We start from the raw sequence: 26,760 nt of genomic DNA on the forward strand, positions 1-26,760 counted from the left end.
CCTTGCATGTGCTAACCTAGGACCGACTGCAGTTCGATCCCCGGCGACCTCTATGGTCCCCCAAGCCAGGGCCGGTTTCTGAGCGCAGCCAGGAGTAACCCTTGAGCGTCACTGGGTGTAACCCAAAAACAAAAACAAAAACTGTTTGGTGGACTGAAGAGATACTTCAGAAAGTTGAGCACATATTTAAATTGAAGGGTGCTAGGTTCAGTGTTTGGTACTGCATGGTTCCCCAAGATAGCACTGCCAGATAAGATAGCACTGCCTGATGTGGTTGCCAAACCACAAACAGTTGTTTGAAGTGCTTGATATCATTTATTTTTGGGGGGGTGAGGTGGGATCACCCCCGGCGGCAGTGGCGCTGAGGGGTTACTCCTGACTCTGCACTCAGAAATTGAGTCCATCCTGGGTCCATCCTGGGTCGGCCACATGCAGGTCAAATGCCCTACCCCTCTACTATCACTCGAGCCCAGTTCTTAATATTATTTTACTCTTTGGGAGATAAATTTTATTACTCAGCTCTGAAATTATATTCCTATAAGAATGGTCACAACTGTCACAAATACTTGTTTCAGCTCATATCTCAGTTGATCCATCTCTATTTCACTTTCTCAAGAAATAAAAATTAAAAAGACTCTTAAAGATCTTCTATGTAGTTTTATTTATTTATTTATTTATTTATTTATTTATTTTTTGGGGGTTTTGGGGCCACACCCGGCAGTGCTCAGGGGTTACTCCTGGCTGTCTGCTCAGAAATAGCTCCTGGCAGGCACGGGGGACCATATGGGACACCGGGATTTGAACCAACCACCTTTGGTCCTGGATCGGCTGCTTGCAAGGCAAACACTGCTGTGCTATCTCTCCGGGCCCTGTAGTTTTATTTTTTAGACTTTCTTTTTGTAAGTTAATTCTTTGAAAGGTTTTACCTGTTTAGTGTTTGATTGTTCTTTGTTTCTAAACATTGTTCATTGTTCAGAATATTACCTTATATTTGCCAAGAAGTTTGAAAAAAAGAAAATAAAAGAAAGGACCTTTACTTTGGCCTCAGCCAGAGCATTGAAATTTCTGGGAGCAAGAACAGGCCTGGCTCTGCCCCAGAGGACTGAGATTTGATGCTGTCTTGCAGATCAGTGTATAGCACAATTATTAGTGGTTATGCTCTGACCTGCTCTTCCTTGTTGTCCGCTAACATTGCTGTGTCTTGTGTTTCTGCTGTAACTCAAGTGCCGTCCTTTATTATTTCTCTTCTGCAGGTGACTCTGAAACACTCCTGTTGCAACACTGGATTCCCTTAGTTTTTTTTTTTTTTTTTTTTTTTTTTTTTTGTTTTTTTTGGGCCACACCCGGTAACACTCAGGGGTTACTCCTGGCTATGTGCTCAGAAGTTGCTCCTGGCTTGGGGGACCATATGGGACACCGGGGGATCGAACCGCGGTCCGTCCAAGGCTAGCGCAGGCAAGGCAGGCACCTTACCTTTAGCGCCACCGCCCGGCCCCTGGATTCCCTTAGTTTTTAACTTTACTTCTAATAAGTGATAACATTGTGTGCTTATTTAGTGTTTTGGGGGGGAGATCAGATCTCTTTTAAAGCCTTATAATTAATCCTCACTGTGCTTCCCCAGAGTCAGGTAAGGGATGCTTATTGTTAAATCTAATACTCTAAAATTGCTGGGCTCTGCTATCTTGTTCTCAATTGTTCTCACCTTGAAAGCTTACCCCTGTGGGGTTGGATAGGTTCCCAGATCGCTTTTCTGGTAATCTGAGCAGTAAGATTTACCACCTAGCTCTTATTTAGCCCGAAGTCCTGCAAGAACTTCAGAAAAGTATTTCTTCTCACTTTTATTTTTTTCCCCTTTTGTTTATTTGTTTTTGGTTTTTTGGGTTACATCTGGAGATGCTGAGATTACTCCTGGCTCTGCACTTAGAAATCACTTCTAGTGGGCTCAAAGGACTGTATGGAATGCTGGGGATTTAACCAGTCAGTTGCATGGAAGGCAAACACCATACCTGGTGTACAATTGCTCTACTACTTTCTCACCCCCCCCCCTCTTTTTTTGGTTGTTGTTGTTTAAGGCCACCCATTGGTGCACTTGGTACTCCTTTGGCTCTGTTCTTAGGGATCACTCGTGGTGGTGCTCAGGTGGCCCATCAGTTAGTGCTGGGGAATCTAACTTGGCTGGCTTTGCACAAAACAAGTGCCTTAGACCCATATTATCTCTCTACGCTTCTCATCTTTGAAGAGCTCTACTTGATGAGCAGCTGGTTGCTGGGGGGTTGGGGAGGTCTTTAGATTAAAGGATGTGGTAATATAAGGGTCAGTGTGTAAATGTGGTCACGAAAGCCAAACTGATTCAGGGCAGAACCAGGGAACCTTGGGGACAACATGTACCACCAAGCTGTGCTTTTGGCTGATGTTTAAATTGCATCAAATTAAAGGGTATTTCTCATTCTCCATTGTGGAGTCAAGCAAAGGGCGGAATTAGTGTCATTTTCACAGCTCTGAGCTTCTAGAATTATCACTCTTTCTGAGGGTCACCGGGGTAGTAGCTCAGCATTTCACATTTTGACATGACAGGAAACCTCTCTGGAAGACTTCTGAGGAGAATTGTCTTTCTAGTTCCCCTGACTGACACGCCTTTTTGTTTCTTCACAGTGCTTTATTAGGTAAACAGCCCTGAGAATTTCATAGTCACTTCTGTTTCATGGTTTAGAGAGCATAAATTATTGAGTGCCAGGGGTACATGTCTTTAGCCAGAGGTATCCCATAATACCTTAGTGGGTCAAAGGAATGTTCTGTGTGTCCTTGTCATGGGCAAGCAGTTGGGTTGTCTCCATTAGTTTGTTGGAACTTATTTAGACACTGTAGTGTGGGGCTGAGGAAGCTCTGCCAGAAGTAGCCTTTCTTGTCAAGGGTGGAGCCTGGTGGTAGCACACATCAAACAAGGCAGCATATTCTCCATGCCACGAGGGATGGAGTACTATGGGGACTTGAAGGAGAGAGAGAGCTCTTTTGACTTTCTTATTGCTCTGATTTCTGGCTGAACTCCCACTCCTGAGAGCGAGAAACCTCAACTTGAGGAGCCTGTCACATATCAGGTTACAGAGGTAAAGCAAATCCACTGCCCCCCTCAGATTTTATCCTTCATCGATTTCTGTCTTTGTTCTTTTCCTGTTCAACATCACAAGTCAAATCAGTGTTGCAGGCGAAGATCTCTTATCCAAATAAACAACACTGTAACTTTCCTGGGAGGTGGGGATGGGAGGAAGATACCAGATGCCAACTATAGGGGTGGAGATCTTGACAGCAGGGGTGGGGCTGAATTGTTAGCTGGTCCTGAGCCCCATGAACCTGCTAGGCTGCAGTTGGTAGCTGTCTTTTGTCAGTCTGAGGAAGTGCTGGCACCTTGGCAATGTTTCATAATCTGAGCCTGGAAGTGTTTTCCTTTGAAGCTCTTCCTTTCACCTAGAAGTTTTGTGCGAGCCGCTTCTCAGGCAGCCTCTGTTGTTTGGCTGAATGTCACAAGCATTTACTGTCATTGCTCTGGTGTCACAGAGGAAGGCAATGCCTTGACTTCTAGCGAAATAGCCATAGGCTTGTGGCTCTATTTTGAAAGGTCAGCTTGCTCTCCTCTTTCTCTCCCCCCATCCCCACACCTGGAGTATGCTATGTCCTCACTATCATTTTTATCACCTATGCTTTCAGAAGCTGTTCTGTTTAAAGCTCTGGAACGTCTTTTAAAGAGAAGGATTTCCACAAGTCAGAATGTTCTAGGGTGGACTCTGAACTTTATATAGTCAGTCACCTTGTTCTTCAAGGGTTAATTTATGAGTAGTGCTGGCTCTCACTCATTAAGGAAAGTTCGTATTTGCGAGGGAGAAATGGAGTTCTGACCTACATGGGACCATTGTTTTTGGGTTCCATCTCACTTCTTGGATCTTGTCATCTTGAGTGGTTTTCATATTGAATGGGCCAAGGCAGTCACAATGGTCTGAAGGTGGAATTCTCTGCTGCTGCTGAGGTCCCATTTTCATTTTCCGGGCCTTGCACCTGTTTTATCAACCAGCATGCAAATTGCACTTAGATACAAATATTTTTCAAATGTGTAATGATGCTAGTTCTAATGAAGAACCTAGAGTTGCTGTGAAAACCCTTTTTAAATTAAGTTTGTATGTGGTGGTTTTTAATGATAGTAGATTATAATATACCTTTCATGATGGTGATTAAGTTGTAAGTTTAGTCAAACATCTGTTTATTTAGCAAAGTGATCATGAATATTCCCTTTGCAATTAACACTGATTTACGCAAGATCTATATTTATAATTAATAGATATCGAAGGTATGCTAAATATACTTAGATTCCTGTTCTTGCCTTTTTTTCTCCCATTTTCATGTCTTCCCTCCTTCATCTTCCTTCTCCTTTTCCTCCTTCTCCTTCCTCCTCCACATAATTTTATGTGTGTGAATTTAAGCAAGTATCATTTGTTTTGTTTTGTTTTGTTTGTTTTTTGGTTACTCCCGCCAGTGCTCAGGGCATATTCTTGGCTCTGTACTATAGGATCACTTCTGACCATGCTCTGGGGACTGTACCTAGATAGGTTGTATGCAAAGCAAGTGCCTTACCTGTTTTTATACTGTCGTTTCGGCCCCCAAGTCACAGTTTTTATCCTTGTATATCCAGCCAAAGTTTGAAGTGTTGCATGGACCATGAGCATGAAGTAAATTCTGTGTGATTTGTCTTTCTAGTTCTTGAGGCCTAACTTGCTCTTGCAGCACTTTAAACTTGGGTTCCTGAGTGCATATGTAGATATGACATGCTCATCTCCCCTTTCTGTTCTTTCCTTTTTTTTCTAAAAGGAATTGCTTGGTTGTGTTCATCTTTTCCTTGTTTTGTGCTCAAGAATTTAATGTCCTTAATATAGACCGTTAATCTTTAATCTTGGGTCTTTGACTCTAAATTCACAAGCACTGGCATAGAAAGGGAAATGATTTCTGAGGAGTGCAAATTCCAGTCTTGTGGGTCAAGAGTTCAGAGAGATTATACATATTCCTGTTTACATAAACATGCCCATCACATCCCTAAATAAGCAATAATATGGCTGTGGTGGTGGATTCTAAGATGAGCACACCTGCAACTCATTGTGTTGATCCTGCTAATTTATGTGATCCCTGAGCAAGAGTTCCTCTATAAGGCTTTAAAACTTTGGAAGCATAATCCCAAGAACCCAAAACTATATACATTTGGAAACCTTTAAGTAAGTGGAAGGAAATTAGTGAGAGTTGCTGCTCTTTCTCTGAAGATTTGGAAATGGGAAGACAATATGGGGCTTGATTTGCCTTTGGTTGCAGGTTTGGGAATTCCAAGCATTCTAGAGTTTTGTGTTTTCCTGTTAGAATCTCCTCTGAAAATAAACAATATAAACCTCCTATGTGCTCAGTGACTCCTGATGATGCAGGGGGAAAATCTTAGCAGGAGGGGGAAGAAGGTTGAATTCAGTGTTGTGACTGTCCTAAGAGTGTGGAAATTAATAGAAATCTCATATTCTTCGTCCAAAGGATGTTACAGACTTACCCAAATTGATGGTCTCTCTTTCCCTCCCCCTTTCCCTCTCCTTCCCTCCCTCTTCGTCTCCACCCCTCTCCCTCTCCCTCTGTGGAAATGGTACCAGTTATCTGGACTCCAGGGTTGAATTAGATGGGAGGTCTTAGACCAGGGAGTCTCCTTCAGAGTGCTTAGCTTTAATTGCTGTCTGCCTGATCTCATCTTACCAAACCTTTGGATGTTAAGTTGGCTTTGAGGCTATTATGGAACCCTCTGCTCTTATTTGCTGTGGTGGCTTAGTGTGTGTATCTGTGTGCCTTACCACTGCACATTCCTTGGGATCACCTCTGGAAACAATACTTAAAGGGAGTGTTGTGATAGAGGCTTGCGTTTCCTTAGAAATTTATCTTTTCCTCTCTTTATATTGTCTCTATTGTACATTATATGATGCATTGTAATTTTAAAAGTACTTAACATATATACAGTATGTGGCCATATCCTTGGCTCACAGAATCAGGCAGAGGTCTTAATTTAATTCTTATAAGATTTCATTCAGCCCTTCCTTGCCAGCTAAACTAGCTTTTTGAGCCCTAGCCCTCATGGTCTTACATTCATTTCCATAACAACTGGTTGTTGTGCCTTAAACTCTAGGGATTGTGATTTGAGGTGGGAGTGAATAGCAGGAACCAATGAATGCTTAAATGAGAACTCTCTTTGTAATGTCACAGACTCATCAGAGGAGGGCATGAGAGATGGCTAGAAAGAATGGAAACACAGACATCCTGCTGGTGGAGTGAAAGTCTCCTTCCTGTCTAATTTTCTGTGCCTTATTTCATTTCAAGATAGCTAGATTGCTTTATGTAGCTGGCCTTTTCTTACTATTCCACTCAACCTGTGAACATTTATTCTTTGAGTTTGGTGGTGCTTTGGGCTAGACAACTGACATCTGGCTTTGGCAATACAAGGATGTCTATTTATGCCCTGGTTTCTGGATTCCCTCAGGTCCTCTCTGTGTTACCTCAGTGCTGGCCACTGGAACCTGTGGGTGGTGTGTTGCAAAAATGCCTAAAAAAAGAGATATAATATAAACTTGAGCATTTGAGTGGTTCATCTAAGCTAAAAGGTTTGCTGTAGAACATCAATATGATTTGGAGGCAAAATGCCCTGGTACTTTGCAGCCACATTTTGTTTTACCTGTAATTTTTTTCATGGTAATTAAATAAAGTTAATTTAATAAGTTTAATTAAAAGAAAACTCCTTTGTTGGAATAATGGAACAAATATTACTGAAATGAGCTTGCATTTAGTATATGGGTATGCTTTGATTATGTATGCAGAAATGATGATGTATATGGCTCTTTAAAATCTTACAGATGAGGCAGAAAATATGATTCACAGTATGGTTTTCCTGGTTAGTCAAGTCCTTCAAAGTGACAAATACCTTTTTGCTTTGGAAAGTGGAGATATGTCGATGTGGTCTATCATTAAATGGATTGGCCATAAATAGCACACTGAGCTGTTGAAAGGACTCTTAAGTGTAGGTCTGTCTATGACAATTCCTGCCCCTCTCTGAGGAATCATGGACTTGAGATAATTATTTGTTTTTCACTCTTGTGGATCAACACTTGTACCAGCCTGGCAAATTGCCGTAATTCAGTGTTTCTCTTCAGGACTTCCGGGGTCTTTTAAGGAGCTGGTCTGAGATGTGGAGGGGCATTGTAGGGAGGATGAGTATAAATAGTTTCTGTAGTTAGAGTCCAGTAAGGAAATTAGAGTCATATCATTCAAAAACTTCATGTTCAGCCTAGAGCTTTTTTTCTTTTTTTGGTTTTTGGGTCACACCCAGCAGCGCTCACGGGTTACTCCTGGCTCTATGCTCAGAAATTGCTCCTGGCAGGCTCTGGGGACCATATGGGATGCCGGGATTCAAACCACCCTCCTTCTGCATGCAAGGCAAATGCCTTACCTTCAGGCTATCTCTTCGGCCCCTGGCCTAGAGCTTTTTAAGAACAACTTCTTTCTCAGCTGACCACATAGGCTATATGGGTGTTGTATATTTGGTAATATTGAGTGTCTTTGTTTGCCTTCCTGGTCTACTACTGTCCTGTATGTTGATACTGACAACTTGTTTCCTGTCCTGACCAGTGCTTGGAACCTTGATTGCTTTCACTCAGTCTTCACATCTGTTCTTAGACTGTTCTCTTTGTAAACTAGCTTGCCTGATACTACTAGAGCATGTTGGGTTATATGCTGGCAGTTACTTGTCTGAATAGGTAATCATGAAGTCTGTCAAATCAGTTTAAAAATTTAAAAAAGAGGAGCCAAAGAGATAAGGTATGGCCCAGAACATCACTTCCCTGGCCGCAAGGGGAAGAGTTTAAAAAAGATCTTGCTAGTAGAATATGGCAATTCAAATAAGTATTGTGCATGAAATAGAAGAGTTTTGTAGTTTAGTTTTGTTTTGTGTTTGTGTGTGGGTTTTTTTTTTTTTTCTTTTTAGATTTTGGGGTTAGTCTCAAGGGCTACTCCTAATTCTGTGCTCAGGACTAGTAGTGCTGCTGAAGGACCATATACAGAGCTGCTGTTCTATTCAAGATAAAATGGGAGAGTTAAAACTTAAATTTTTTTTCTCTAAAGTATCCTCTAATTGAACAAGCTTAAAAGCACACAAAGTTTTCCAGGGTAAAGATCATAAAACCTTTTCTACTTTGGTAGGATATGATTTCACCAAATTCTGGATTGTTAAAAATTGCTATAACTGGGGCTGGAGAGATAGCATGGAGATAAGGCGTTTGCCTTGCATGCAGAAGGATGGTGGTTCGAATCCCGGCATCCCATATGGTCTCCCGAGCCTGCCAGGAGCGATTTCTGAGCATAGAGCCAGGAGTAACCTCTGAGCGCTGCTGGGAGTGACCCAAAAAACAAACAAGCAAACAAAAAACAAAACAAAATTGCTATAACTGGTGTGGGGCCAGAGAGATAGCATGGAGGTAAGGTCAGTGGTTCGAATCCCAGCATCCCATATGGTCCCGTGAGCCTGCCAGGAGCAATTTCTGACCATAGAGCCAGGAGTAACCCCTGAGCGCTGCTGGGTGTGACCCCCCCCCAAATAAAAAAGACTGTGTGTGTGTGTGTGTGTGTGTGTGTAACTGTGAGGGGGGTGGGGCAGAGTAGTGTTTGAGCAGAATTTGAAGGGATGGGGTGCCAAGGGCAACAAATAGGGAGCAAGAGCAACAAACAGTGTGATACAGCCTCTTGAGTCCCAATACTTCTTTTTAGCTCAAAATAGCTGTTGTGGGAGGGGGTTAGCACACATTGGGTATATTTGTTCAAGTACCCCTGCTCATTCTGATGTATTGGAGATTCCCAAACTGATATGGTTTACCATTTCTTTTTTTGGAAAAAGAATATTGGTATCCTTCCTGGAGTGCTTCCTTGTCAAGGGATCAGTCAGAATGTGCCCCCAGTTGCACTAAAGGCTACATATTATTATGTAGTCCCCTGCCCCCATTGTTTCAACAGTGCTTAACCCAGCCTGGGATTGGCCTTATAATGGGGAGGGCCTGTTATTGCCTATTTTTGGAAGCAATGATCTAGACCAAAGAAGATAAGCCTGGAAAATTGCTTAGAACCAAAATGGGAACATCTTGACACCAGTACATCCTGCCGGTGGCTCACACTTGAATGTGGTTTAATTAACACAGATTGCAGAGCTGGCGTCAATGTATCAAAGCTCCCCTCTGTAGTTTTGGCATCAGGCTTTGGTCTGGGAAACCTTTAAAGGTTTTGAGCAGGTGTTTGCTAGAAGAGAGAGGAGGTTTATGAATATCTGTCTGTAGCAGAGTAAAGCTTAAGTGGAAGTAGGCTGAGTAAGGAGACTTGCTGGTTTTAATGATGGCATGTAGAGGTTCTGAGAAAGTGACAGTGGAAAAAGAAGGGAAGGTACAAGATTGTTCATGCCAGGAGTAAACAATGGTTTGTTGATTAAGTTTGGGCGGTTGTAGATCAGTGGATCTGATTTGGTTCATAGAGATTAAAGATTTGGACTGGAGGGAGTGGCCCATACCTGACTGTCTCAGAGCTTACTCTTGGCTCCTCTTGTTGAGGACCATATAAAGGGCTGGACATCAAGCCAGGGTTGGTTGTGTGCAAAGCAAGCACAGTAACCCCCCTGTACTATCTTTCAAACCCAAGGTTTAAGAGTTTGTTCTATGGGGATAGGAATTTAGCTGATGAATATTGTGTGTGCTTAGTGCCCATGGAAATGCTGACATATGCACTGCAAGTGATGATTGAAGAGTCAATTAGTTGAGAGGAAGAACGGATTGGGACTGGATGGCCAGTCATTGGAAGAGCAGCTTGACAGGGAGGAGGCACAGCCTCTAGGAGGGTTTGTTCATGCAGGGAATTAGAAATCAAGTATGTGAGGCTTATTTAGCAGGACAAAGTTTTTAATTCATCTGCATAGACATTTATATTTAATTTGATGATAAGCAGCATCTGTGAGTGGATCAATAGGGTCTGGTCTTATAAGCCTTGGTTTGGAGGCTATCATTGTACTGGATCCTGTGCAGAGAGACCAAGATAACAGGTTTCCACACCCACCATCAGAGCCCCATGGTGGTGAACATGGAAATTCTTGATTTTATATATGGTCTACACTTATACATTCCTGGGGATTCTTGATAACAAACACATAATCTTTGCAGGGAAATTCAAATGTAACTACACTAAATGAGAGAAAAGCTTTAATTTAACCTCACATCTGTTCAGGTGATGGATTTTACCAAATAAAACCAAGGATAATTTTAGGTTTGACTACCAATGTTTTATAAAAACAGCCTCAGCTTTTTTGAAATTCTCAATTATAGGTAAAGGAATTTGAACCTATTCTTGTTTGCAGCTCCTCAGATAGAAAACTTCATCAACAGGAAAAGGCTATCACTCCCACACTTCCTTGGTTAAAGTATGGGTGCTCTGCTCTGACTTTGCTTTCCTTCCATTTCAGTCTTCACTGTGCCATATATATTATGTTGTAAGCACTTTGTGTAGGGGTGTTGGGGGACGGGGTTGTTTTGGTTTACCAGTAATTCTGAAGAGGTGACATTTTATTGAAGGAACTGGGGCCATTATAATTATAATTAGGTGATTAATTATAATTAGATAATGGAAGCAGGCATATATGAACATTGAAGTTTTGTTTTAGTGGCAGTATCTGACTCAACTTACACCCCAGTGGAAGCCTTACAGACTTAGCTAGACCTTGGGTTATGGATGGGGAAACTTGGTTCAGAAGAAGCATGGCATCTTTAGCTTTTGTGGGAAGTATTTGTTGATCTGACTCTGGTGCATGAGCCCATTAGCCAGGTTTTGTTGTTTCTGGGGCTGATCCTGCTTTTTCCTGAGAGAGCTGTGCATTGTGCTGACTCTAGTGAGGTGGGGAGGCCATGGCCATGCTTTGTCACTGTTTTTTCATTTGTGATCTGATGGGCGGGCATGGTAGCACACTGAAAGGTACCCAAGGAAAACAGGGTCGAGGGCAGTGGGAAGCTTCATTTGACGTAGAGCTTGCTTTCTAGAGAGGTTGGCCCAGGTCCTCACTCTTGTTGAATGACTCTGGTATGGGCACTCTCTGAGTCCTAATTCTCTCCCTTTTCTGGCTAGTCTGAGGCTAGGGCAGGGTTTGGAAAATAATAAGGAAGGAAGCATCCTTAAGGTTTTCCAGGATTGCTCTGAGGAGCAAATGACCTGATCGTACTCCCTGGTTCCTCAGCACCCTCTAGACAGTGACCTAGTAGTCATGGACAATTGACTGATCAAATAGCATGTGAAGCTTTGTTGCTGGGTGCTTATTGTGAACAAGTTATGGTGGCTACCCAATTGGCTGCTGGCGGAGGGCTTCCTAGAGTGCAGCTCTTTCATCATCCCAAGTATCCCTTGAGTGTGAGGCTGCACTTGCTGGTTCTTGTGCCTCACTGCCCTGGGAAGGTCTGCTAGATGTCCTGTGTCTTGGGCTGCTAAACTGACTCCCGTAGTTGCATCCTCACCCCTTTTCCTCTCAGAATCTGAAAGTTTCTTCCAACAGGCATGTCCAGCTCATCGTAGTGTTCCTGTAAAACAACACATTGGTTTTCCCTCTGTTCCAGGGTGTCTATTGATTTCCAGAAAGTGTATGAGAAGGAATTGAATAGGGATAACTTAGTAAACTCTGTAATAGCAGGTCCTGATGTCCAACCATGGCAGTGCTCACAGTCAGTTCCCAGGCATTTGCCAGTGCTGGTTTATGTGGACTTCCCACATTGCCCCCAGCTTGCTCTGCCAGTCTCCTCGGTGTTTCAGGACCTTAGAGGATAGTGATGGGTTTCCTTGGAGAATAGGAAGCAGGGGTTACCACCATTTCACTCCCTCTTTTATTTAACCAGTAAAGGGTCAAATGATAGTTATTTAAAGAAAATGGTAAGTTTCTAAGTTTCCTTCGATATGTTATAGCTTTCTTCCCCCAACCCCCAGCAATGTCTGTGTTCCCACAAAACTTTTTTTAAACAAATGTGGAAATCTCAATTTCCTTGCATATTCACCTGGCACAAACTAGCCTTTGTTACCCTTTCTTCAAACTAAGAGCTTTTAGCCCACAGCTCAGAAAAAGCAGGTGCCAGGCCCAATCAGTGGCCCTCTACAAGTTTTCTGTAGAAAACCTCTAGGGTTAGGCATTGCCCTCTGGTCTGACCTTGTTGTTTTTCTGTGCTTGTCTCAGGAGTGTCTTTTTGGCTTTCATTGATCCCACACACCCTTTTTCTTTTGCTCTCTTGTGATATTTGACTGTGTGGAGATAAACATGGTATTGGCCAAATGATCTTAACTCATGGTATTGGCCTAAATGATCTTAACTCTCAGATTTTTGTTTGTTTGTTTGTTTGTTTGTTTGTTTTTGTTTTTGGGTCACACCCGGCAGTGCTCAGGGGTTATTCCTGGCTCTACGCTCAGAAATCACTCCTGGCAGGCTCGGGGGACCATATGGGATTCTGGGATTCAAACCACCATCCTTCTGCATGCAAGGCAAACACCCTCCATTCTATCTCTCCAGCCCAACTCCTAGGTTATTTAAAAGATAAATGCAATCACTTTTAGGACCACATGGGCCAAAGATTCTGTGCCTGCTCCTGGGGACTGAATTCTTGCTAAGTATCTGCACTTAAATGTTGGTTTAGAAGAGTTCAGATGGGTGTTTTAATCTTTTTGTTTGGTTGGTTTTGGGGGTATTAAGTTCACTCATTTAGTTTGTGCTTTAGGGAGGGTAAATTGAAAAATGTTTGCTGACACTGCTGGTGATAATGGAAAACAATAGATTTAAAGTTCCTGAAGAGCAGAGAGTCTATATAGCATTGGATGCTGGGAGTCAGGTGATATTGATAGGTGTGTTGGTAATGGTTATAAAAATGTTCAGTTCAGTGTCCTACAACACTAAAGGAATTCTGAGGTTCTGGTGACCAGATTCTGGATTCCTAAATGAATGTGCTCCAGCCCTTTAAGCTATCTCCTTATTCTCTTTAGATTGTGTGTGTGTGTGTGTGTGTGTGTGTGTGTGTGGGCGGGGGGGGGGGGTTAATGTGGGTGGGAGGCCACTTTCAGCAGTGCTCAGGGATTACTACTAGGTTTGTATTCAAGAATGACTCATAGCAGGCTCAGGGGACCCTATGGAATGTTGGGGCTTGAACCCAGGTTAGCTGTGTGCAAGGCACACATCCTATCTTCTGCTGTACTATCTTTCTGGTACTTCCCCAGTCGCTTTATCTTAAATTTTAATTAAAGAGGTAGCCTGTTCTTCCTCCTCTGAAACTGCAGTCAGATTCTGGTTATTATGATTATTAGTTACATAATTGGGCATGGATGCGTGTTGCAAGTCAGCCCCTGAAGAGGAGGACAGGCGGAGGACAGGCGAAGAGGCAGATAGAACATCTCAGTTTTGATCAACCTTCTGCTGCTTTGCAGGCTCATAATCTGAATTGTATAGACAAAAGTAAGGCAGGGCAGTCTGGTCTATGGGTTTTCCTTCCCTCATTTCTGATATTCAGTAAGCACTATTTATTGTGTTATGACTTCTTAGAACTCTGAAATGTGCTTCAGACTCTTACTGTATTCATGGAACCCTGCATGGTTGATACTCTTAGATACACTTTTGCAACAATTGATTCCTGTTCAAACCTTACCTATCCAGATCACAGTTGGACTCCTGAAGAGTCAAAATAGATGTCTTCTAAGAATGAGATTTCAGTAGTCCCTTCCTCTGAACCACCAGAGTCTGTTTATGCATGCCTTTTTTTTCCATTTAGCCCAAAGTAGATTATCAATTAGAGGTGAATTGGATCTAGCTGCCTTCCAGCAAGACCGGAAGCAGAGAATGATAAAATAGATGCTAGACTCCGAATATGATGTGTCCTTTTGCACCACACACTTTCATTTTTTATTTCCTTGTTGAAATTGTATAGATTATCTTCTTTGACTGAAAATAGGACTCCAGTTGAGGAGGTCAAGGAGAGTAAAAGAATTTTGCTTTTAGAAAATGAATCCTCATTCTTTAGAAGAGTTGTTTCTGCTTCTCTGGATGTTTTGTTGCTTTTCATTGTAGCATCTATATCTTTACTGGGACCACATTTTCTATATTTCTATTTAGTCCACTTAAGCTGAGCTCTGTTGCAGTAACAAGAGTTCAGTGACTTATAACAATGGAGGTGGTTTTCACAATCCTATGTTTGTCCTTGGTAGACTTATGTCTGTAGTTAACATTATCTTTACTATGGGATACATTGTCTGGGATTGCATGGATGGAGTTCAGGGAAAAAAAAGACCTGGCTCCCAAGAACAGATGCCAATTTGTGCCACTTTCAAATTTACCTGGATGGTGATACACAAATAATCCTATAAAAAGGACTCTGGGGGCTGGAGTGCTAGCATAGCAGTTTGGCGTTTGCCTTGCATGGGGTCGACCCAGCACAGACTCAGGTTCGATTCCCAGCATCTCATATGGTCTCCTAAGCCTGCCAACAGTGCAGAGCCTGGAGTAATCCCTGAGCACTGCTGGGTGTGGCCCCCAAACCAAAAAAACAAAAAACATAAAAACAAAACTCTGTAAACAACATGGCTTGCGGGTGAAGTGGGTGGTGATTATTCTTACTCTGTAAGAAGAGATAGAATTTGTTTTGAAAAAAGGGGGGGGGGCTGGAGAGATAGCATGGAGGTAAGGTGTTTGCCTTTCATGCAGAAGGTCGGTGGTTCGAATCCCAGCATCCCATATTGTCCCGTGAGCACTGCTGGATGTGACCCCCCCCCAAAAAAAGTAAAAAGAATAAAAAAAATTTTTTTTGGAAGATTACCATAAATTGGTGGATAGCTAGTTTTGTTTATCTCATAGCTTAACTTGGTGGAGGAGGGGAGCTGACAAGTGTTTTTGACCTGTAAATGTTTCATTGATCAAAGTCTAAGACAGTATTTATGTTGTGAGACTTTGTGTCTTCTTTTTTTTTTTTTTGTTTTTGGGCCACACCCATTTGACGCTCAGGGGTTACTCCTGGCTATGTGCTCAGAAATCGCCCCTGGCTTGGGGGGACCATATGGGACGCCGGGGGATCGAACCGCGGTCCGTTCCTTGGCTAGGGCTTGTAAGGCAGACACCTTACCTCTAGCGCCACCTTCCCGAGACTTTGTGTCTTCACTTTGTACTGTTTCATTTCTTTTTAGACTTGAATGAGACTGCTGTGTGCCCATGGGTTTCTTCTAATTTGTATAGGTGTCTTTAGCTTTGAGTCTAGTCATAGGGGTAATCTCTAGAATCTACAGTAACAGTTGACTCAAGATCCTCCACGGTCCTAGAGAACTTTTAGCTTGGACATCTACTTCCTATTACCTGAAATACTTGAGTAGATGCTTACTTAGTTCAGTACCAGGTTGTTTAGGTTGGGTGGCAGTAGAGCAGCCGCTTGGTCTCCCATAGCTGATGGAGTGACAAATGTCACCCTCTATGGGGATTTAGCATGGGGACATCTGATAGAAGCTGCACATAAAGGAAAAGTGGTTCAACCAGGGTTTGTTTATTTCTTGGTCTCCCTCCCCCCAGGTAGGCTGGAAAAGATTCACACTTGGCAGTTTGATATATTTAGTTCCTGTTACAAGGATGCTACAACCTACTGTAATATTTGACCACATCTTTTACTCTTGCCAGCCTGAGAAAGTTGAATCTGCCTTGCTACAGAGACCCAAAATACAATCCCACTGATGCTGAGTTGTAGTAGAAATAAAGAAAATCTTTGCTGCTCCTGAGCTGCTCTGAGTGTGTGCAGAGTTGGACCTGTACTTCTCAGGTGTGTGTGCAAGCACTGGTCTCTTTAGATATCGTGGCTCTGTCTGAAAGCGGAATCTGCCGGTCACAGCCTGGCTCCCTCTAGGATAATGAATTGTCATGCCTCTGCTGATTATCTAACAAGTTTGTACAATGTGTAACACAAGCTGACAAGACAAACAATTTTATTAATTTAAGCCTGCTGCTAATGGGATTGCAGCACTTTATGACTGTAGGAATATTAGACAAATAAATGCAGGCACATGCCACCCCATCAATACTTGGGTGGTGGGCTTAGTGATGGGAGTAGTTTTTATAAAAATGATGACAATAAACAATGCTGGGTGTTTCCATTTGTTCTCAGCAAAATACCATTTTGGATTTGGCTTGAAAATTACTCCTGAATGTTCTGGGATTTGTGTCGTTCAAATGAAATGAGCTGTTGTATTAGCTTCTGAAGTATTAAAGCTGATAAATGCCGGTGGGCAGTAGATAAACTTTTGGTTTTCACAAAGCAATTACCACTAAAGAGGCTTTTGTCTTAAATATGTCTAAGTTTGATCTTCACTTGGGGGAGTGTGCTGGGCCCTATGGGGAGACGGATTGTATTTTTAGGGCCTCTGATTTGTAGTTATTTAATTTCAGATTCTCACATTTTCTTTCATATGGGCTTAACAATCGGAGATAGTTGAATTTTGCATTGTGCATCAGGATTGATGGGCTGTGTTTATCAAAGGAATTCATCATCCAGGAGAAAGTGGGCCAGTCCAGATAAATAGAGTGGTTTCCTCTGAAATCTGTGCGATTTGATTCAGGCCTCTAAGAGGTTTTCCCAGCACTGAAAATGATCCCGCATAAGCACCGGGGAATTTGAGAAACCCAAAGCATAAATAGATGATGCCTTGGTTCAGCAAATTGGTGAGTGATACTTTGGAGCTTCAGAAGATGCCAGCAACGGCTGCTGTTTTCCTTGCTTTGTAGCCTCTTCTCATTTGTGTGGCCTACCTGCAAGCAGGCATTGAGAGCTTGCAGACTGGTTGCTGCCTAGTTCTTGCAGCAGGCAATCCAGAAATTAGGGCACTGGTATCAAAAGTGTCACTTTACAATAATTTAGTAAAGCTAAGTCATCACATCATAAAGGCTCGCACCTTAGTAACATCAGCTTTATCATAAAGTTTGGGACCATTCACTATTTGAACCCCGGCATTAGATTGCTGCCTGCTATTACCTGCCTTAGCAGCAGCTTCTATACTTCTGATCTTTGTTGGTTTAAACACCAACTAATGTGTTTTGTGCTTCCTCATTTGGGCGTATATGCTCTTAATTTTTTTTATATTTTAAAAAATTATATATTTTAATTTTTGGGAGTTTTGGAGGCACTAGCAGTACTAAGGGCCTACTCCTGTCTTTGCACTGAAGAATTACTCCTAGCAGGCTTGAAAGATCACTTGGAATACTGGACATTGAAGGTCAGTTGTGTACAAGGGAAGCATCATATACATTGTACTCTTTTTTTTTTTTTTGTTTTGTTTTGGTTTTGGTTTTTGGGCCACACCTGGCGGTGCTCAGGGGTTACTCCTGGACACCAGGATTCGAACCAACCACCTTTGGTGCTGGATCAGCTGCTTGCAAGGCAAACGCCGCTGTGCTATCTCTCCAGGCCCTACATTGTACTCTTTATCTCTGACCTTTGCTTTTCATTTTTCTGAAGCAGAAGCTGTGATTTCCCCAGTGCATATCCTCTACTCCTTCTAGTGTGCATCCTCAGGATGTCTCTGCTCTCTGTGTATCAGCTATTGCCTAACCTCTCCTGGTTCTTGCCCTCCAAGACTTATCTTCCTGGAACCATGGATGACATTGTGGAATCTGACTTTTAAAACTCTCTCTCTCTCTCTCTTTTTTTTTTTTTTTTTTTTTTTTTTTTTTAGTTTTTGGTTTTTGGGTCACACCCGGCTGTGCTCAGGGGTTATTCCTGGCTCTATGCTTAGAAATCGCTCGTGGCAGGCTCGGGACCATGTGGAATGCCGGGATCTGAACCACCAACCTTCTGCATATCTCTCTGGCCCCTTATTATTGGACATGCAGAAGGACTATGGTTCGAATCCCGGCATCCCATATGGTCCCAAGCCTTCCAGGAGCAATTTCTGAGCGTAGAGCCAAGAGTAAACCCCCGAGAGCTGCTGGGTGTAACCCAAAAACCAAAAACCAAAAAAAAACAAAAAAACAAAAAAACCCAAAAATTAGAATAATTCAGTTAAATGTAAATTGTATCACTTCTAAGATAGATATGCCATTTTTTGAAAGCTCTTTTTAAAGAAGCTTATGTTGAGGCTAGACTTTGCATCATGTATTTGGGATGCAGTGTTCTCTGGTGACCCTACAGCTGGATGAAAATTAAGCATGTGTACATGCATGGATCTACCATCCAGTTAGCACGGAGTGTGTCTAACAAATTAGAAAGTATTGCCACAAAGAATAAGAGTGCAGTTATAGTAGAAAACTGTCTACTATGAAAGGGACATGCATAGCATCTTTTCTAACAGTAGTGCAAACCACAGTGTTAAATCAGACTGGGGAGGGTTGGTTGGAAGGAAGAGTGCATCAGGGAGGGTGAAAGGGAAACTGTTGATATTGGTGGCAGGAAATATGCACTGGGGAAGGTTGTTGTATATTGTATGGCTGTAACTCAATCATGAACAACTTAAAAAAACTGTACTAGGAACAAGCTTGTAACCATGGTGTTTCAATTAAAAAACAAACAAACAAACAAAAAAGAAATAAACAAAATACCTTTTTCTGGAAAGCATTTTTTTTTTACCCCGAAGGTAACCACTGTCTCAGTATCTAGCATTATTGAATTATTGTGAATATTCTTGAATTTGTGCAGTAGAGCCATAAGGTGTTTGATTTCTTTTAGTATCTCTTCCGTCTATGGCTACTGCAACAGTCTATCCATGTTGTTATTAGCTGTGGGGTATTTTATTTCCCTATACTCTATTTTTTTGTTTAAATAAAGTATCATTTGCCCATCCATTCTCTTGCTAATAGATTTTTTTTAATATTTAACTTGACTCTGTTAGAGCTGTGAATGAGCATTCCTGTATCCTTTACTAGACTTGCCAATACTTATTCTCTTCATATATATACCTGCCAGTGATGTTTATTGTTGGATGAATGTGGATGGATGGGAGCTTTGTTGGCTTTAAAGTATCCTTAATCCTTTCTGCTTATTTATTTGAAAGACTTGAGGAATGGAAAAGGAATGGACTTTAAATGATGCTACTGGTTTGTGATTGAAAGCAGCCTACTACTACTTCTGAGATCTTTCAAGGGACACCAAATTGCAATTTCCTTTTGTATCTGAAAAATAGGCATTATAATGGTGACTTCTGTAAATGTAAATGAGATTAAGTAGGCTAATGCATAGGAGACATTTCCATGAGTATTTATTTTCTTTTTAAATTTTCCAGTTAAAATTGATCATATGTTCATAGCTAACTAGGGAGATACTTGATTCTAATAACTCACTTATACTTTCCTAGCTTGCCTACACTAGTCAGCAGCGATTGATACATGACAAGAATTAAATTAGTCAAATAGTTAAAGTATAGTTTTTTTTCTTTTTCTTTTTTTTTTTTTCTAGGAGAAGGGAGAGGAGGAGGGGAAGCAGGAGGGGCAGGAAGGAGAGAGAGAGGGAGGGGATTAGGGGAGCAGGAGGGGCAGGAGGAGGAAGAGAGAAGAAAAAGACCTTTCCCCCCCCCTTTTTTTTAAAAGTATAATTTTTAAGAGTCTCTGAACATACTGTTTTTTGCTGTCTGTTTCTGTTTTGTTTTGGGACCATACCCAACTTCTTCAGGTTACTCCTGCTTCTGCAGTCGGGAATTATTCCTGATGGTGCTCTGGGGACTATATGGGATACTGGGGATTGAACCCAGTTGGTGTTGTGCGAGGCAAGCCTCTACACACTGTACTATTTATTCTTTGGCCTCACTATCTTTATACTCAATCCCAGTTAGCAAGATTCAAGCCTCTGTAAATCTCATTTCTCCATATCCCTCAGTTCTTTGAGTTCATGCCCTTTCCCTCACTGTTCTTTTAGTTGTTCATGTCTTTGCTCATTGAACCTCTCCTAGATTCCAGTCATATACTAATTGCTAGTATTGTAACAGGATAGACTTGATGAAATAGAAACTGCTGCATAATTGCAAACTATTCAGAAAATTGTAGGTCATCAGAACTTCAATTTATAGCACAATATCCTTTTTAGAACACATTTAAACAGTACAAAACAATTTCAAAAACAGATTTCAAGTGGTTTATTGCTCTCCATATATACCTTAACTAGGACTTCTGGAAAGTGCTCTTTTTGTCACATATCCATATGGTTTTCTAGGCCATCCACCATCACCATTTTGCCCATCACATTTAAGATTAGAATGCTGGAGGAGTGGAAATATTTTTACCTGCCTCAGTTTGCAATTCAGCTTTCTTTACCTCAGCTAAGTTAAGCACCTGCAAAGCAAAATTCTGTTTTATGTAAGGTGAAGAATTTGAAGAGGATCTTACTTTTATTATGTCTAGCAAATTCTCTGGTGAATCCCTTGTTCCTGAAGTGTCATGAACTGGCATGGTCCACAAATAGCACCTGATTATCTATGGCTTGGAATATATTTGAGAAAATCAAGGTGCCATCGTGTGTGTGTGTGTGTGTGTGTTGTGTATTTGAGAAAATCAAGGTGCCATCAGGTGTGTGTGTGTGTGTGTGTGTGTGTGTGTGTGTGTGTGCGCACGTGCAATGGGGAAGATCAAACCAGGATGGCTGTGTGCAAGGCTAGCACCATTTCCTGCTGTATTACCTCTCTAGCCCTTCACCTGGTATATTGAACTACACTTGATTAGCAGAAAAAATGTCTACTAAGGGACACACATTATGCATCTGCCAGTGATGGTGGATTTACAGATTTGGAGGCGTTCGTAATAAACTTAGAGTCATAGTTAAAGTGCTTGAACTGAAGAGAAAGTTAGGCACTTGGTTCTGAAGTGGTCTGCACGCTTTGTATACTGGATTTGATCCCAGCATTGCATAATCCCCCAGTCATTGCTGGAAGTAGCCTCTGGCATTGTTGAGTGTGGCCCTAAAGCCAATAATAAACAAATACTCTTCTTTGGATAGTTGGACAGTTCCATCCTTTGCTGTAAGTCTTCAACTTTGGAATCCTGAAATTTTTTATTTTGATTATATTTTTTTATCACTTGGTCTTGCTGATTATTTTACCTCATCATACCCATTTTTTCCTTGAAAATTATTAAAAAGGAGCTTTATCCTAGAACCAAGTCTTTCCTTATATTCAAAGCTCTGTATATTTAAGTTACCTTATTTCAGGTTTTCTTTGAATGTGCTGCTTTTGTATAGCAGGTATGATTGGTCTAATTTTCTCCTAGGGATTTTTTACATTTCAATTCAAAAATGCTGGCTGCTTATGAGCATCCTCAAGAATTGTGTTTTAGGGCTGGATTGATAGCACAGCTTGTCGGGCATTTGCCTTATATGTGGCTGACCAGGGTTTGATCCTTGGCATTCCATATGGTCCGCTGAGCCTGCCAAGAGTGATTTCTGAATGCAGAGCCAGGATTAACCTCTGAGCATTGCATGGTGTGGTCCCCAAAACCAAAACAAGAAAAGAAAAGTAAAAGAAAAAAGAATTATGTTTTAGAAAGTAAACACTAAGAGTTAAATTATAACTCTTTTTGATGACCAGAAATATCAGTGGCTCATTTTTTTCTCTCCAAGCAATATGATGATATAAGAGATGTACATTCTCCTCATTGGTTCCTTTGCCTAATATGAAATCGGAAACTCATTGAAATTCAATTATCTAAAAATGGAAGAGCTTTGGTTAGGTCAGGAAGATCACAAAAATGCTTTTAGGCTTCTATTTCTTGGGGAGGAGGGCACACCCAGTGACGCTCACGGATTACTACTGGCTCTGCATTCAGAAATTATTCCTAACAGGCTTGGGGACTCCTGACTCCAAATATACATTTCTGATGTTTTGCCTAGGAATGTGTATGGTAGGGGTCAGGCAGAGTTCATCTTATAGTGATCACCCAAATAAATGATGTAAAGTCTTGACAATACATGATGCATACGCTCATCTGAAGCCAACTTCACACTCTTTCTCTCTCTTTTTTTTTTTTTTTTTTTTTTGGTTTTTGGTTTTTGGGCCACACCCGGCAGTACTCAGGGGTTACTCCTGGCTGGCTGCTCAGAAATAGCTCCTGGCAGGCTCAGGGGACCATATGGGACACCAGGATTCGAACCAACCACCTTTGGTCCTGGATCGGCTGCTTGCAAGGCAAACGCCACTGTGCTATCTCTCTGGGCCCCAACTTCACACTCTTAAGTTCTAAATTGAACTCGTATATTTTTTTTGTTTTATATGTTTTTATATGTTTTATATGTATAAAGTTCATTTATTTTGTTTTTAAGAAAGTATGAAAGGAAGATTCAGTGGACCATGAGATACTGCAGGTATTCAGGCACATGACTGACCTAAGTTTAATCTTTGGCACCACTTGGTCCCCTGAGCATCACTAAATGCAGTCCAGGTAGCACTTGGGCATCACTGGACACGAGCAGCAATACATCTTTGGGCCTGCCACTGAACTACTGGTCCAATTGGCCAAACTCTTGAATATCAATTGGTACTCCTGAAAAAAAAAAAAAGCTATTCATTGCTATAATATAATTTACTTTTGGGAGCCAATGATTCGGATTGGTTAAAGATATGAATGCTTCCTGAAATGTACATCAACCTTTTTTTTGGGGGGGTCATACCTGGCAGAGGTCAGAGGTTGATTACTCCTGGCTCTATACTCAGAAATCGCTCCTGGCAGGCTCGGGGGACCATATAGGATGCTGGGATTCGAACCACTAACTTTTTTGAATCTTACTAGAGTGCTCACCTTCTGAACACTTTGTATAAGGGAATGATTAAAAGAGGAAGAGTCCATCTTTGTATCTCAGAAAGAAGCATAGTATAGTAGTTTGATGGAAGTAGAGGCAAGGTTAAGTAAATGGAGACTATTAATGTTTTTGTTTTTGTTTTTCTGAAAAGGGAACAGAGAGGGATAGTGGGGGAGAGGGAGAGAGAGCTAGAGGAAGAGAGGAAAGATAGAGGAAGGAGAGAGGGAAAGAAAGGAAAAGAGAAGAGAGAAGTATAGAGAGGCAAAGGAGTAGAAAGAATGGGGGACAGGGAAGAGAGAGGGAGAAGAGGAAGAAAGACATGGTGAGAGAGGGAGAAGGGAAAGAGAAGGGTGGAGAGGGTGGTGAGAGAGGAAGTCTTAGTGGTTTATTTTAATTTATTTATTTATTGTTAGTCACTGTCCCCCCTTCCTCAAAGCCCCCCAACTTGTGCCCCTAAAGATGTCTTTAAAGGGGGTATCAGGGCAATAGCACAGCCCATAGAAAATTTGCCTTGCACACCACTGACTTGGGTTTGATTGCCAGCATCACATATGGTCTCTGAATATAGAGCCAGGAGTAACCCTTGAGTACTTCGAGGTATGACCCCCTAAGAAACCGTTGCTTTTTTTTCTTTAAAGGGATTGGAGAGATAGTACAGGGTTTACAGCCCTTGCTTTGCATGCTGCTGATCCATGTTCAATCCCTGGCACCCCAAACATTGCCAGAAGTTAGCCCTGCATACCACCAGATGTGACCCTTAAAAAGATCTGTAAAAGGGGCTGGAGAGATAGCATGAAGGTAGGGCGTTTGCCTTTCATGCAGAAGGACGGTGGTTTGAATTTTGAATCCCAGCATTCCATATGGTCCCCCAAGCCTGCCAGGAGCGATTTCTGAGCGTAGAGCCAGGAGTGACCCCTGAGTGCTGCTGGGGTGTGATCCAAAAAACCAAAAGAACAAAAGAAAAAAAAATTAAAAAAAAACAAAAAACAAAACCAAACCCATAAAAGTGCTCGCTTCGGCAGCACATATACTAAAATTGGAATGATACAGAGATTAGCATGGCCCCTGAGCAGGGATGATATGCAAATTCATGAAGCATTCTATATTTAAAAAAAATCCATTAAATATCCATAAAAGATCATCTAAAAATTGAACTACATCTTTTAAGGAAGTATAGAAATATTAGGCATCAGTTAATTTCCACAGGAGTATCTGTGATTGTGCAGTCCAGTTCTTTTATCAAAAGGATAGGTTTTGTCTAATGGGATTATTATTTAGGGCACTTAGCATTAAGTCATCACAAAGGCAAAGATCATTCTATTTATTACCAATTATGATCATATAAAAATGTTAGCATATGGGAAGACCGGAAAGGAGCTGTTTTTAGAGCTTAGTCAATTGTATTTTGATAAATTGTGAAGTTATTTTTCTCAATTTGGTTTCCCTTAAGGTTTTTTTTTTTTCTTCTTATGTTTCTTTTCCTTTTATAAATACCCGATTTTTCTGTGTAATTGATCTCTTTTTTAGAAGGACTTTTAATTAAGAAGTTTACTTTGAGGCTTTCATGAATTGGACTACTTAGGCTTTAAATAATTAAATGCTACTTATGAGTTCCTCTAAAACTTACTCAACCTTCTTGAGAACTTTTCTGCTTCTAAAAGTTATTGAGTACCAGTGGGCTTTTGATTATTACATAGAGCATCTGGCACAGTCTTTATAGATAAAAACTGAGATGTTATATTAAAAAAAACCCAAGACGTTTGCACATATTTAACCCATTAAAAACAGTAAACAACATTATGTTAGCATAAGCAATGTTAAATAATTGTTCTGCAATGACTTGTAAGTGGCACTTCTATACCCTTATCCACCCCCTCTTTATGGCACATCTTTTCAATGTATGGTTTAATAGAGGACTTCTGGAATCTCACATCTGCTTCTACTATTTTTGTTTTGATCTCTTGTTTGCTTGAGATATTTGAGGAAATTTTAGTCTTACAAGTTCTTGGAAAGGGAGGAACAGTGCCTTTGGTCTGTTGGTCAGGACCATACCCCATGATGCTCAGAACTTACTCCTGGCTCTGTGCTCAGGGATCACTTGCATTGTCAAGGATTGAATAAGGGGATCAACTGCATGCAATATAGGAGCCTAATGTTCTCTCTAGCTGGTCTTTGTATTAAATTGATACTTTGTATTGAATATAGTGTTAGATCCCATGCCTTGCATGCATCCAACCTGGTTCATCAACCTGGCACCACTTGACCTTCAGAGTAAACAGTAAATAAGTAAACAAATAAATAGTCCTGGATACCTCTGAGCACTGCCAGGCAGTTATAGCTGTTCACTACACCACTAGGTCTGAGCAGCACCCACCTCTTCCTTAAGTGCTAATTCTCAACCGTTGGGTCTCCAGAAGACCCCTCTACTCTCTTGCTTGGAAACTATCTCCCTTTTCCTCCCCTCCCCAAAGAATAAAGAACAGTATTGACCCTGGGCTGTAGCCTAATTTCCCAAAAACAAAGCAGAGCCAAAAAACCCCAGTATTTCCCAAATGACACTCTAAACCACATTGGAATATACTAGCCTAACACTAGCCACCACACAAATGTTGGAGTGTTGGTGTCTCAACTGTGGGTAGTAATGGTGTTGATCAAGTCAAAGTACTGTCTGTGAATCAATCAGTCAGTATCTCTGCTACCTCTTCAGTTTGTTTCACTTGCAAAAGAAAGTTACATGGAAATAAGAGCCAGGAAGAGCAAATATGCTCTGTGATTATACTTAGAGAAGATTGTTAGAACAGTAAAGCAGCATCTACAGTTGTGCTTCCTCTGATCCCTTGTTTAATATCTAGCAGAAGCTGTTTTTTCTCTGAACATTTGGAACTCTGCCACTGTTAAGTTTTATAAATATAGCACTAATTTTCAAATACTTTCAGGTGGCAGTACTCCTAGAACTCAGAGTACACAAAAATACTCATTGCTATTGCTTTAATTTGAGACAATTCTCTAGCTTGAGACTATCACACATAAGTTATACAAAGCCAAGCCAGCATGTGCACCCAACTATTGTATTATATTCATAGTAATATAATACTACTTTATTTATTATTGTTTATTATTCAATGATGTATTTATTAATAGTCACAGTAAATAATATTTTTAAATAAAATTCTCAACTGAGACTTCTATGTCCTTACTTAGGTATAGTATTATTACTTGGTGAATTGTCTTTAATAAAGATGGCAGCGCTTTCTCTATGGTCTCAAAAGCTACCATAATTCTGGGGGCTGGAGCAATAAAGACAGTGGGGAGGGTGTTTGCCTTGCATGTAGTCAACCCAGGTTCAATCTCTGGTAGCCCATATGGTCACCGAGCTTGCCAGGAGTGATTCATGAGTTCAGAGCCACGTGTAGCCCCAAAACCAACCAATAAACCAACCAAACAAACAAACAAAAACATGCTACCAGTATTCTGTAAAAGCTTAGATTGAGGCCCATTAAAAATACATTTTCATGGTTCAATATAATAAATTCAAGGCTTATTATATAAGTTCCAGATAATGATATGATTATTTATGAACTAGCCTTTCACTCCCAATCAGCTCTTTTTTTTTGTTTTGTTAAGTCTTGGTTTTTGGTTTTTGGGTTACACCCAGCAGTGCTCAGTGGCTACTCCTGGCTCTATGCTCAGAAATCGCTTCTGGCAGGCTCGGGGGACCATATGGGATGCCGGGATTTGAAACACCGACTTTCTGCATGAGAGCCAAAAGCCTTTCCTCCATGCTATCTCTCCAGCCCCAGCTCTGACTTTTTGCAGTGACCTGAACTTTGCTTTTGCAAACTTTGCCTTTTGGTTTTTAAGCAGGGCTTCCTGTTTTTCTTTCTATCCTTAAAAAAGTTTTTTTGGGGTTGTGGAGGTACAC

At 41.2% G+C, this 26,760-nt stretch overlaps 1 protein-coding gene and 1 non-coding gene across 2 annotated transcripts in view; both read left to right on the top strand.

The window, feature by feature from the left end:
* SND1 (staphylococcal nuclease and tudor domain containing 1) overlaps positions 1-26,760 on the top strand; it is a 531,547-nt gene that overhangs the window by 120,301 nt on the left and 384,486 nt on the right. The gene's annotated exons all lie outside the window — the stretch shown is intronic.
* LOC126028222 (U6 spliceosomal RNA) lies at positions 23,845-23,948 on the top strand. The gene has a single exon (XR_007502406.1). It is a non-coding gene; the product is annotated as a U6 spliceosomal RNA (small nuclear RNA).

This window comes from Suncus etruscus, chromosome 1 (assembly GCF_024139225.1).
Source record: "Suncus etruscus isolate mSunEtr1 chromosome 1, mSunEtr1.pri.cur, whole genome shotgun sequence".
Classification (NCBI taxonomy): domain Eukaryota; kingdom Metazoa; phylum Chordata; class Mammalia; order Eulipotyphla; family Soricidae; genus Suncus; species Suncus etruscus.